Source organism: Buteo buteo, chromosome 7 (assembly GCF_964188355.1).
Source record: "Buteo buteo chromosome 7, bButBut1.hap1.1, whole genome shotgun sequence".
NCBI classification, from domain to species: Eukaryota; Metazoa; Chordata; class Aves; order Accipitriformes; family Accipitridae; genus Buteo; species Buteo buteo.
This window is the reverse complement of record NC_134177.1, coordinates 39,004,301-39,013,648: the sequence shown is the minus strand read 5'-3', so window position 1 is coordinate 39,013,648 and position 9,348 is coordinate 39,004,301. Positions and strand designations below refer to the sequence as shown.

Genomic DNA, 9,348 nt, shown 5'->3' with positions numbered 1-9,348 from the left:
GGCGTGCGGTGGGACGAGGAAGGCCTCCCTGCCCGGGGAGGGGGGGACCGCGGGAGGGGAGGAAAAGGGGGGCGATGCTTGCGTCCAGGTGGACATTTCTCGGCCGGGCAGGACTCCGTCATTGATTTGGCCACGGCAGGTGATGTAGGGCTGAATTCGACGTGTGCGTGCGGTGAAAAGGCACTTCCAGAGGTTGAGGTCAGGAGACGTGGTGTGGGCAGGTCGTTCCTGTGCTGGAGAAGACAAAGAAAATAACATCTCTCGAGATGGCATTTACCTGTGCAGGAGGAAGCTAGGCTTTCCCTGAAGGTTTTTGTTATGGAAAGGTTACTTGTTTCTGGTTTGGGAGGAATTGCAGACAAGGAGGGTTTTTTTCCCTTGGAATGGGTTGCAGAACTGTATGCATATAGGTAATGCTTAGCTTGGAAGGTGGCATTGGAGGGTCAATGTTTGCCATACGGGATGTATAGGAAGGGGTGAGAGAGCAAGAAATGTAAGTTGAGGCTGTTCGTAATGTAGAAATAGGAGGACTAGAGAGATGTGCAGAATCTTGAAGGACAGGTGCTTACCCAGCCATGGGGCTATGCCAGAACTCTCTTTTTTTAGAGAGCAGATGAGTTTCCCTGGGAAAGCACTCTGTTAGAAAAGGGCAATGATATATTCTTAATTATGCATATCTAGGGAATTGTGTGGGCTTTTTTTTTTTCTTTTTGGTGGAGTTACATGAGAAAGTGCTTATCCTCAGGGATTTCAGTCTACTTTTTCAATGTTTTAATGATGAAGGTGCGTAGATTGTGGTTTTTTTCCTACGTTAAGGTCAATGATTGCATGCTTGTTCTTTTAGAGCACTAAGGGGAAGGTGAATTTACTTGCTGTCATGCTTGTAAGATTGGTGTTGGTATGGGTTGCTTTTGTGTACTTTCTGGTGAATAACCATTGTTTATTATTCTTTAGCCTTTTCTTCTGAGAGCTGCAGAACAACTTCCAACAAATTTTCTTCTTGGCTCTTGCAGACTATCTGGCTGCGGGTGTGCAGTGGAACTGCACTGTACAAATGTTTGCTGCCTCTTGACCAGGAAAGGTAGTTGTGTGTTAGTAGTATATTAGAATTTCCAAGTTGGATAGATTTTATTTTTTTGTTGTTGTTATTTAAGAAGAAGGCAAAAAGGTGCAAGTAAAATTTAGTAATTTGGTAGGTTGATGAAGTCTTTCTTGTAGGAGGTATGGACTGCTGTCTTTCTTATGCTTTCTAGCTGTGGGAAGATGAGGATGCTGTAAATAAGGCACGTGGCAGGGGGGAACTGGCTGCAAGTTGGATGGATTCTGAAAGTGGTTGCTGTGTTCTTGCACTAAAGAATTAGAGCTCCTAAGATGGTTCCTCTCCCCATCCTCCTTTGGCAGTAATAGGACCAGTTTGGGGTTTTTTTACCCACTTTGATTACTATACTATTGTTCTTATGTGTGTTGGTTTTATTTTTAAGTAACTTGCCAAAAGTGTGCCCTAAAACTTCTCCATTCTATTTTAATGTAGAGAAAATATATTAAAGAAAGGAATTATTTAATATTTTTAGTTGCTTGCACTGAATTTATCGCTAAAAGGAGTAGTGTAAGCTCTGATTTAAGATTACATGTAACAAAATAGAACTGGATTAGTATGTTCCCCTAAGGAAGAATAATGGCTTTTTATAATTACTTGTATTGATTATAAATGCTTTATGCATTCTTTATTTGTGCAAGACACATCAGGTATGTTTGGGTTTTTTTGAAAGCAAGTATAAAAGAACTACTATTTCTATGGTAGTAGAAATAACATACATGGAACAACATGAGAGGAATATAATATAGAATGTATATTCTATTCTAATGCCCATACTAAAATGGGCCCAAGAAGAGGGGAAGGAATAGCACGAAGAAATAGGAAAAGAATGGACGTCAGGTCCTACCCTGTTTTTGTACTTTGGCTTCGTATAGACGTTAATAACCCTCTGTTTCTTTTGTGTGGGGTAATAGAGTTTCCATATGATAACAATCACAGAAAGGCTAAGTGCAGAGTCCTTTGGCTGCTGGTGTAGCTTTGTGCACTGTGCTGTGAACTGTTAGTTAATAATGTCAATCTGTGTTGCAAGTAGATGTGTGCTTCCTATTGAGCCTGGTCAAGGTGCTTTTTTTTTCTTATATATATATTTTAATTAATATGTGTGTTGTCTAGATTGCATGACTGGAACAGTAATGCCGTATTTTTCAAAATATTTTTATTTTTGAAGTTGGTGTGCTCTCAGCCTCCGTGGGTTTAATTCAGATCTGGATGCTTGCTGTCTCTGAAAATAAGGTTACCAAACAAAACATTTTGGCATAGTTATTCCTTATCAGAATGCTCAGGCTTTAGTATTATTCCCCTTCTCATATCTGGAAAATGCTTCAATGAAGAAACTGCAGTTACATAAAACACTAATTCTTCAAGACTAAAATTAATTACAATGATATGCAAATTATTAAACTGTTTTTACTGCACTAGTAAACTTAAACCATTAATACAGTCAGACTGATAAAGAGCATATCTGTTGATATTATTCTGTGATAAAGGAAACTGTTAATGGCATAGTCTATCAAATATTTCGGTAAGAATTTGCCAGCAGAAAGAATTAATACAGTACTGAAGTAACTTGTTCTTAGCCCTGTGCTTAGGCCAGTAAAAATGGTGTCCTTTTTTTGTGGTCGGAGATTATGCCAGCTCTCAGTGGAGAGAACTGCTCAGCTCTATATAGAAGATTGGAGGATGTTGCCATATTGATTTTAGTACCACTAGCAGTGCCATGAGCTGCATTGTTTCCCTGTGGCAATAATATGGGATCCTTGCAAGAGCTGAGACTTGCTGTCGCCATGCTTACCACATATCCCAGAGGCTGAGCATTGATAGTGGAGGGGTCTGGGATGTCATGTAGAAAATTAAGTAACAAAACTTAAGCCTTAGACGCTTCTACGCGTCTAGTAATTTTCCTTATAAGTATCACTTTTAAATGAAATTGAAGCATCTAAAAATGCTATTACTCATCTCAGAAGCTAGGTGTGGTTGATAGGGGACTGGTTTTGAGCGCTGAACTTCAGCTCTCTGTGGTTGATGTAACTGTCAAATGTTAAACTCTTTTCTCTTGGGGAGTAACTTCAAAATTGTTGGTACTTTCCAAGAGCTAAAAAGTTTCTTCCCTCACTTTCATTTTGCTTGATCTTTATTTTATTATTATTTAATAGTTACTAATATTATTAAACAAATATATTTTTAATTAAACCCCACAAACATTCACACTTAATTTTTTTAAGCTGTATGTTTTTCCATGTCAATTCAGTGGACAAATCTGGGATTTGGCCTCAAAAGCAAAACAGACGCCTTGAACGTATGTGTTTCCACCTTTTAGAATTTCTAAGGAAGTTTTGATCTGCTCAGCAGGTCAGTTTGCTCCAGAGTGGAAATAGGCACATTCAGGGTGTCTGTTTTCCTGTTGAAGCTGAGTCCCAAATGCCTCCATTTTAAAAAACACCATGACCCTGATCTTTATAACTAGCTGTTGACTCACCTGAAGGCACAATGAATATACTTTAAGACATGGACTGACTCCCTCTAGCATTTTGGACACTGGAAAATATAAATTCTTTGCCCATTTCTGTTGCGTCTTGGTCACCTCACCATCATCACAGAGAAGATGGCCTTAGTAAATGTTTTCTTGCCTTTCTGGCCTGGTGCCTCAGGATGCTTAGTTGCTTTCCCATAGCCCTTTGTGGGTGGAGCAGATTCCCACTGTGGAACTAGTTTGTGTGTGCTCCCTTGAAAGTGATTGAAGAAGGAATTTTGTTTTAAAACTTTAAAGAAGCTAAAACAAACAATGTCTCTCAGCATGGGAGTGGACCAAATCCCATAGGCTTCAGAACGTGTGATGGCTGAATGGCAGGCTTCCTGGGTTTTCACTCCAGGCACTTTATTAAAAAATACTTCTGAGATGTGAAGCTTTCTATATTACATTTAGGTATTTTATTACGTTTGGTATTTTTCTAAAATCAAAGTATGTAGTTTAAAAAAAAAAACAACAACAAAAAAACAAACAAAAAAAGACCCCCAAAAACATGAGGTTACGGCTTTACTCTGACTGAAGTCTTCCAAGATAAGGACTGGTAGCATTGATGTGCAGCACTTAGTAAGCACACTTCTAAACAGTCTCTGACAGCAAGGTTGGAAAAAAAGACAACTAGCTATAAATGCCATTGTGTGTGTATATTTAAGTGGAACATCTTTCACCCCAAAGGTCTAGTGCTTCTGAGCGGTTCATAGTCTTTACTTGCAGAATTGTTTCTAGTATCTGATTTAGTGGCGTCTGAGTTAATGGTACTAGCCTCTGCAAGTTATTCTATAAATAGTGTAAGCATTGTGTAATTTTAGTCGTGGTGTATAGTCAGTTAAGCATGATGATTAATTATCACTGGAAAAATTTAAATCATTTGATATCTTTATATAAATTGACATAGGAAGAACAAGTGAGTAACCTAGCCTTAGTTAATATTTCTGTGTCTTTCAGAAAGAAGAGCATTGCTTTTTAGCTCTTCACTGAAGTATACCTGGTGCTTGAGAAAACTTCTGGGTTGTCCTGTTGCTTCGTTAGCAGTGCCTATAGTACCTTAAGAATGCAGAACTGCAGCATGACTGCTAATATAGGGAGGAATTGCTGTGTTTATTTTATTTATTTTTTTCCATTCATGTCTGCTTCTGTCAGCCACGACTCCTGTTGGCATTCAGCTGACTTGAGCTTCTTCTCTCCTTCCTGTCGCCATCCTATGCCTGTCTTCCCTGGCCTGACTCCTGCAAATACAACGAAGAGGAAAAATAAAAGCTTTTGAATCACTCTTCACATCTGTTTCCATCTTCCCTGGCAATTTCTGCTTCCACACAGTTAAGTGGCAGAAATGTGGCCTTACTTGACCTTTGGTCACAGATTTTTCCTCTCTGGTCAAAGAGCCAGTCATTTGACCTTGTCTTAGGCAACTACTGCTCTTCAGCTAATCCTCCGGTTTCCTCAGTCCTCCTTCCCAGCCATCACCTCATCTTTAAATATTGCTCTCCCGCTCGCAGGCCTTTTGCAACCGCTGGTCTGTGGGTGTCCTGTGCACCTTGCCCTTGTTTTGGCTGCTCCGATCTTTGCTTGCTCTGCTCTGCAGTTAGCACGCCCTCACTCTCTGTTTCCTCCATGCCTCCATTCTTCTTCTAGAGAAAATTGCATGACCGTACAAACTTCCTCTGTGAAAAATGTCTTTTCCAAACAGCAGTGCTCCCTAGCTGTGTTGAATCTTAGCTTGTTTGCTGTTTTTTTAATATCTTTTTCTTTATTTAAGATCTCTCCAGTTTCTTTTAGTGGGAAGGGAAGATCTTCCCGTGCTTCACTCTTGGTATAGAGCAAGTACTCATCTGCTTTTCAACCCTGCTTTATACATGTTCAGGTTCATAGTGTTTTCTCAGAATAGGTAATAGTATTTTGCAGGCAACAAACTTCAGTTACTCACCTATTTGACATGAGGTTGGCTGACATCTAATTCTTTAATACCTTGGTATCTTTATTTGTAAACCAAAGCAGTTAAGTGCCTCACAGATTGCAAAAATTAATTGCTGGAAGTTAACTTATGCCTCTTGGAAAGGTAGAAAAATATGAGTTCCATCTTCTGGCTATCAGAACAGTTCTGAAAGTTGATATCAGTAGAGAACAGGGCAGGAAACCCACACTGCTGCGATTTGCTTGTTTTGTTCAGTGTGCAGTGAAAAGCCCTGTCTTGTCTGGTGTGTCTGGCAGTGCTAAGAACTGAAAAATAGCTAAGATCTTAAAAAAATCCAAACAAACAACCAAAAAAAACCCGAGCCTGATTTAGTTACTTAATAAACAGAGGAGCCTTGCCTTACTGTGGTGAGTCACACCAAGAGAAGAAATTTGAATTCGGGTGGGATTATTTTATTAATACTTATCTTGTTATATTTTGTGGTTTCTTAAAATGTTTCTTAGTAAAACTATGGAGCAAAAATGCAATAACATATAGAAGTTGTACATGGCAAAGTGAATCAGACTCAATAGTTGAAAGACAACAGAAGCATTAACCATGTGGTGGTCCAGAGGGAATGACCTGTAGGTGAGGGAAAAGGATTAACTGAGGATCAAACCAAACCAGCTTTGTTGATTATAGTGGTGTTGCCCATGCCTTTAAGGAAGTGACCTGAATAGACTGTATGTTTTTTATTGCATCTTTTGTGGATACATGTTTTTAACTTACAGATAATTGCAACAAGACTTGAAATACTATTTAAATGGCAACAAAAGAGAGAAATATGCAAAATGAAAGAAGAGCGAGCTCTATTTCACCATTTTTGTCTAAGTGTTTCCATGTATAACTGTTTACCCACCACACCCATGCCTTGGTAGGGTAACCTTTTTGTATTTGCATGGGTGATCACCATTAAAATACTCCCCAACAGAAGTGATTTTTGTGTTATATTTTAATCTATGCTACATCAGCGCTATGCAAAATGATTAGACTAGCACCATGGCTGGTTGCTTTAAAAAAAAAAAAAAAGAAAAAAAAGATACAGTAACTTGCAAACAGCAACTTTGATACAACCACAGAGGATAACACAATCCTTAAATCAATATTTTCAGTGTCATTGGCTTAATCTACATTGGAAGAAACACAGATGAGTGCTAGAAGTTATTGCACAAGCAATAATTATGTTAACTATCCACTATAGATTTTCATGTCTGGTACCCTTTACAAAAGTTGTCTTTCCTAAGGCCTATTGAAGTTCATATTAGACTCCCATTGACTTCAGACAGAGGAATTGAAACATTCATCTTACATTAACGGTAGTCTGTGCCAAAATCACTGTGATATAATTTAGCTGTGCTGTTACTTGGTTTATTTTAGTGAAATATGAAGCATAAATTTGGCTCTGTTCAAATCATTTGACAAACTGGCATCTTTATGTCATATGCTACATCTTTTAAATTTTCTTGTAATTCAAATAAGGTTTTCTTAATTGTCAGCTCGTAATGTCTGTTTATATCTTCTTCCTTGTGCTGTATCTAGAGATCCGTGCTAAATTAATGGGAAAGCAATTAGCCAAACTCTGGATTCTGTGCTTGACTGACGCTTCTAGCTGTGAACATATTATAGCTGTCTGTCTGGTCTTCACAGCTTCTGTTTGAGTTTTAGATGAAACTGGAGATAAAGATGCTAAATCTCTAAACGGTGTAGAAACTCCTGATGTTACAAAGGTTACATTCATTTGAGGCAGTGAGGCTTACATTTAGCAGGAACGGTTGTAACAGCACATTATAGGATTTAATCTAACTGCAGTTTTGTGCTAGCATATTTACTTTCAAGAGTAAATGTGAGCCTAACCTTATTCTGGAATACAAATGTTTTCTGATATATTTTTATCTACAGCTCTAGGTTTTGTACCAGTGTAAACGGATCTATACTGGAGGCACCCCTGCAGTTGCATTTGTTCAATACTTGTGTGTATACAAACACTGATGGGATATCTGAGCTTTGGAATTTGCTTTCTGATACAAATTAAGTTTGTAAGCTTCTAGAGAGTCTGAATGGAAATCAGGGTTTGAGGAAGGTCATTTATCACTTACAAATGACAGTCATCAAGTCTTAAAAAGTAAGTTCTGCTGCATGACTACACCAATGTCAGTTGCCACAAGGGAGAGTACAGGACAGAAGGAAGGCCAGGCTATTTCTTTTGGCAAGCAGCATGCACTTAGGTTTAAACTGATTATCAAACTGTACCCATAGGCTGTGGTTTTGTGTTACAGCTAAGCCAGTCTAGAAGGTTGCTGCTGCTGAAAGGAGTGATCCTGCTCTCTTCTTCCTGCTCCTGCAATCATGTTCCCATCATTTCCTTTGTGCCAGCTCTGTACACCCATCACTGAGGCAGTTCAGCTCAGTCACCCAGTTGAGAACTACTTACTGCTGGATTAGTGAGTCTGATTTAGTGAAAGACCTGACGAGCATTAGAGCTGGCATAAAGGAAGGGGTGGAGACCACACAGTAGTAATACGAGTGTCCAAGGGTATAGTTCAGACTCTCTTTTTTCCCCACAGTTTAAACCAGTCTACATCCTTGCTGTCATGTTTGTGCCAGTTCTGGTATATGCTCGGCCAAGTGATAAGCGTGATCAGGGACCTGGTTTGACTGAAAATTGGTTTGACTCGCTCCCCTCCCACCCCCACCTTTTTGCTGTATCACTTCTCTGATCCTGTCACTGTACAGCCTCAAAGGCTCTTGTAGCATGGTGAGGATAAAAGGCATGTGTGGTCAGGGTGAGGTGGGAGTACTGAGTTACCATTTTAGATGACCACCAGTACTTAAGTTGACTTAAAATGATCATAACTGCAGGCTTAATAAAGTCTTCATGTTCTGTATTGCTTATACCCCAAGCATATTTAAAAATTTTTGAAAATTTCAGGCTAGAGGAGGATTTTCTTCCATTTTAACTGTTCAGGAATTCATTTGGTTGGCAAGTGGTGGCAAAAATTATGAATATATAGAATGATGGCAGTGTTTTCTGCCAAGAAATAGATTATAGAGGCTTGTGAGAGTAGTATTCTGTTGTTCTCGGGGAAACTATTAAATTGCTGTAGAAACCTTCCTCCAAATGATAGGAACTGCATCCTGTTCCTTATCAAATAAAGATGTTAATCATCTTTTATTATTTGTCATACTGTATATATCACCACAGTGTCTCCATAAATACATCTGGCAACAATATTCTCCAGGCCATTTATTAAGATTTATGTCCTTTAGGTGGCTACTCTAAGGCACCATGTTTTCATGCCTACAACCTGCTTTTCTGATAACTAACACTTTTAAATTACTATTCCTTGAAACTAAGTCTTCACCTTTCCCTTTCTCAGTTTATTCTGTCTACCAATTTGAGTGGCCAAATTATGTAGGAAGGGATAGGAAACCACAGACGGTAAGAAATCTGGTGTTAACTCCCTTTTGTGGTGCTTGGTCACATTCATAACTCTTGGGTTATGGATGAATTACTGCTATTTCTGAAGCTTTTCTGGTACCCGGAGAAGTACAGTAGTGCTGTCTGGTAGCTGCACGTGTGGAAGTGAGTTTGCATGCTATTATTGATTGTCAGCTTTTGAAAATGTCCACAAAGATGCTGATTTGCTTTAAATGGCAGTCTCATACCTGTAGCAGTGCTAAACTAGAGAAGCCATTGCCTATATAAATTTCACAAACAATGGCTTTTTTTTTTGTTTTCTCTGCATTAATTTTCTTGGTTATGTGCTTATCTCTCCA

The 9,348-nt window shown here is 38.9% G+C and overlaps 1 protein-coding gene across 1 annotated transcript in view; it reads left to right on the top strand.

Moving 5' to 3' along the window:
- RABEP1 (rabaptin, RAB GTPase binding effector protein 1) overlaps window positions 1-9,348 on the top strand; it is a 52,996-nt gene that overhangs the window by 699 nt on the left and 42,949 nt on the right. The gene's annotated exons all lie outside the window — the stretch shown is intronic.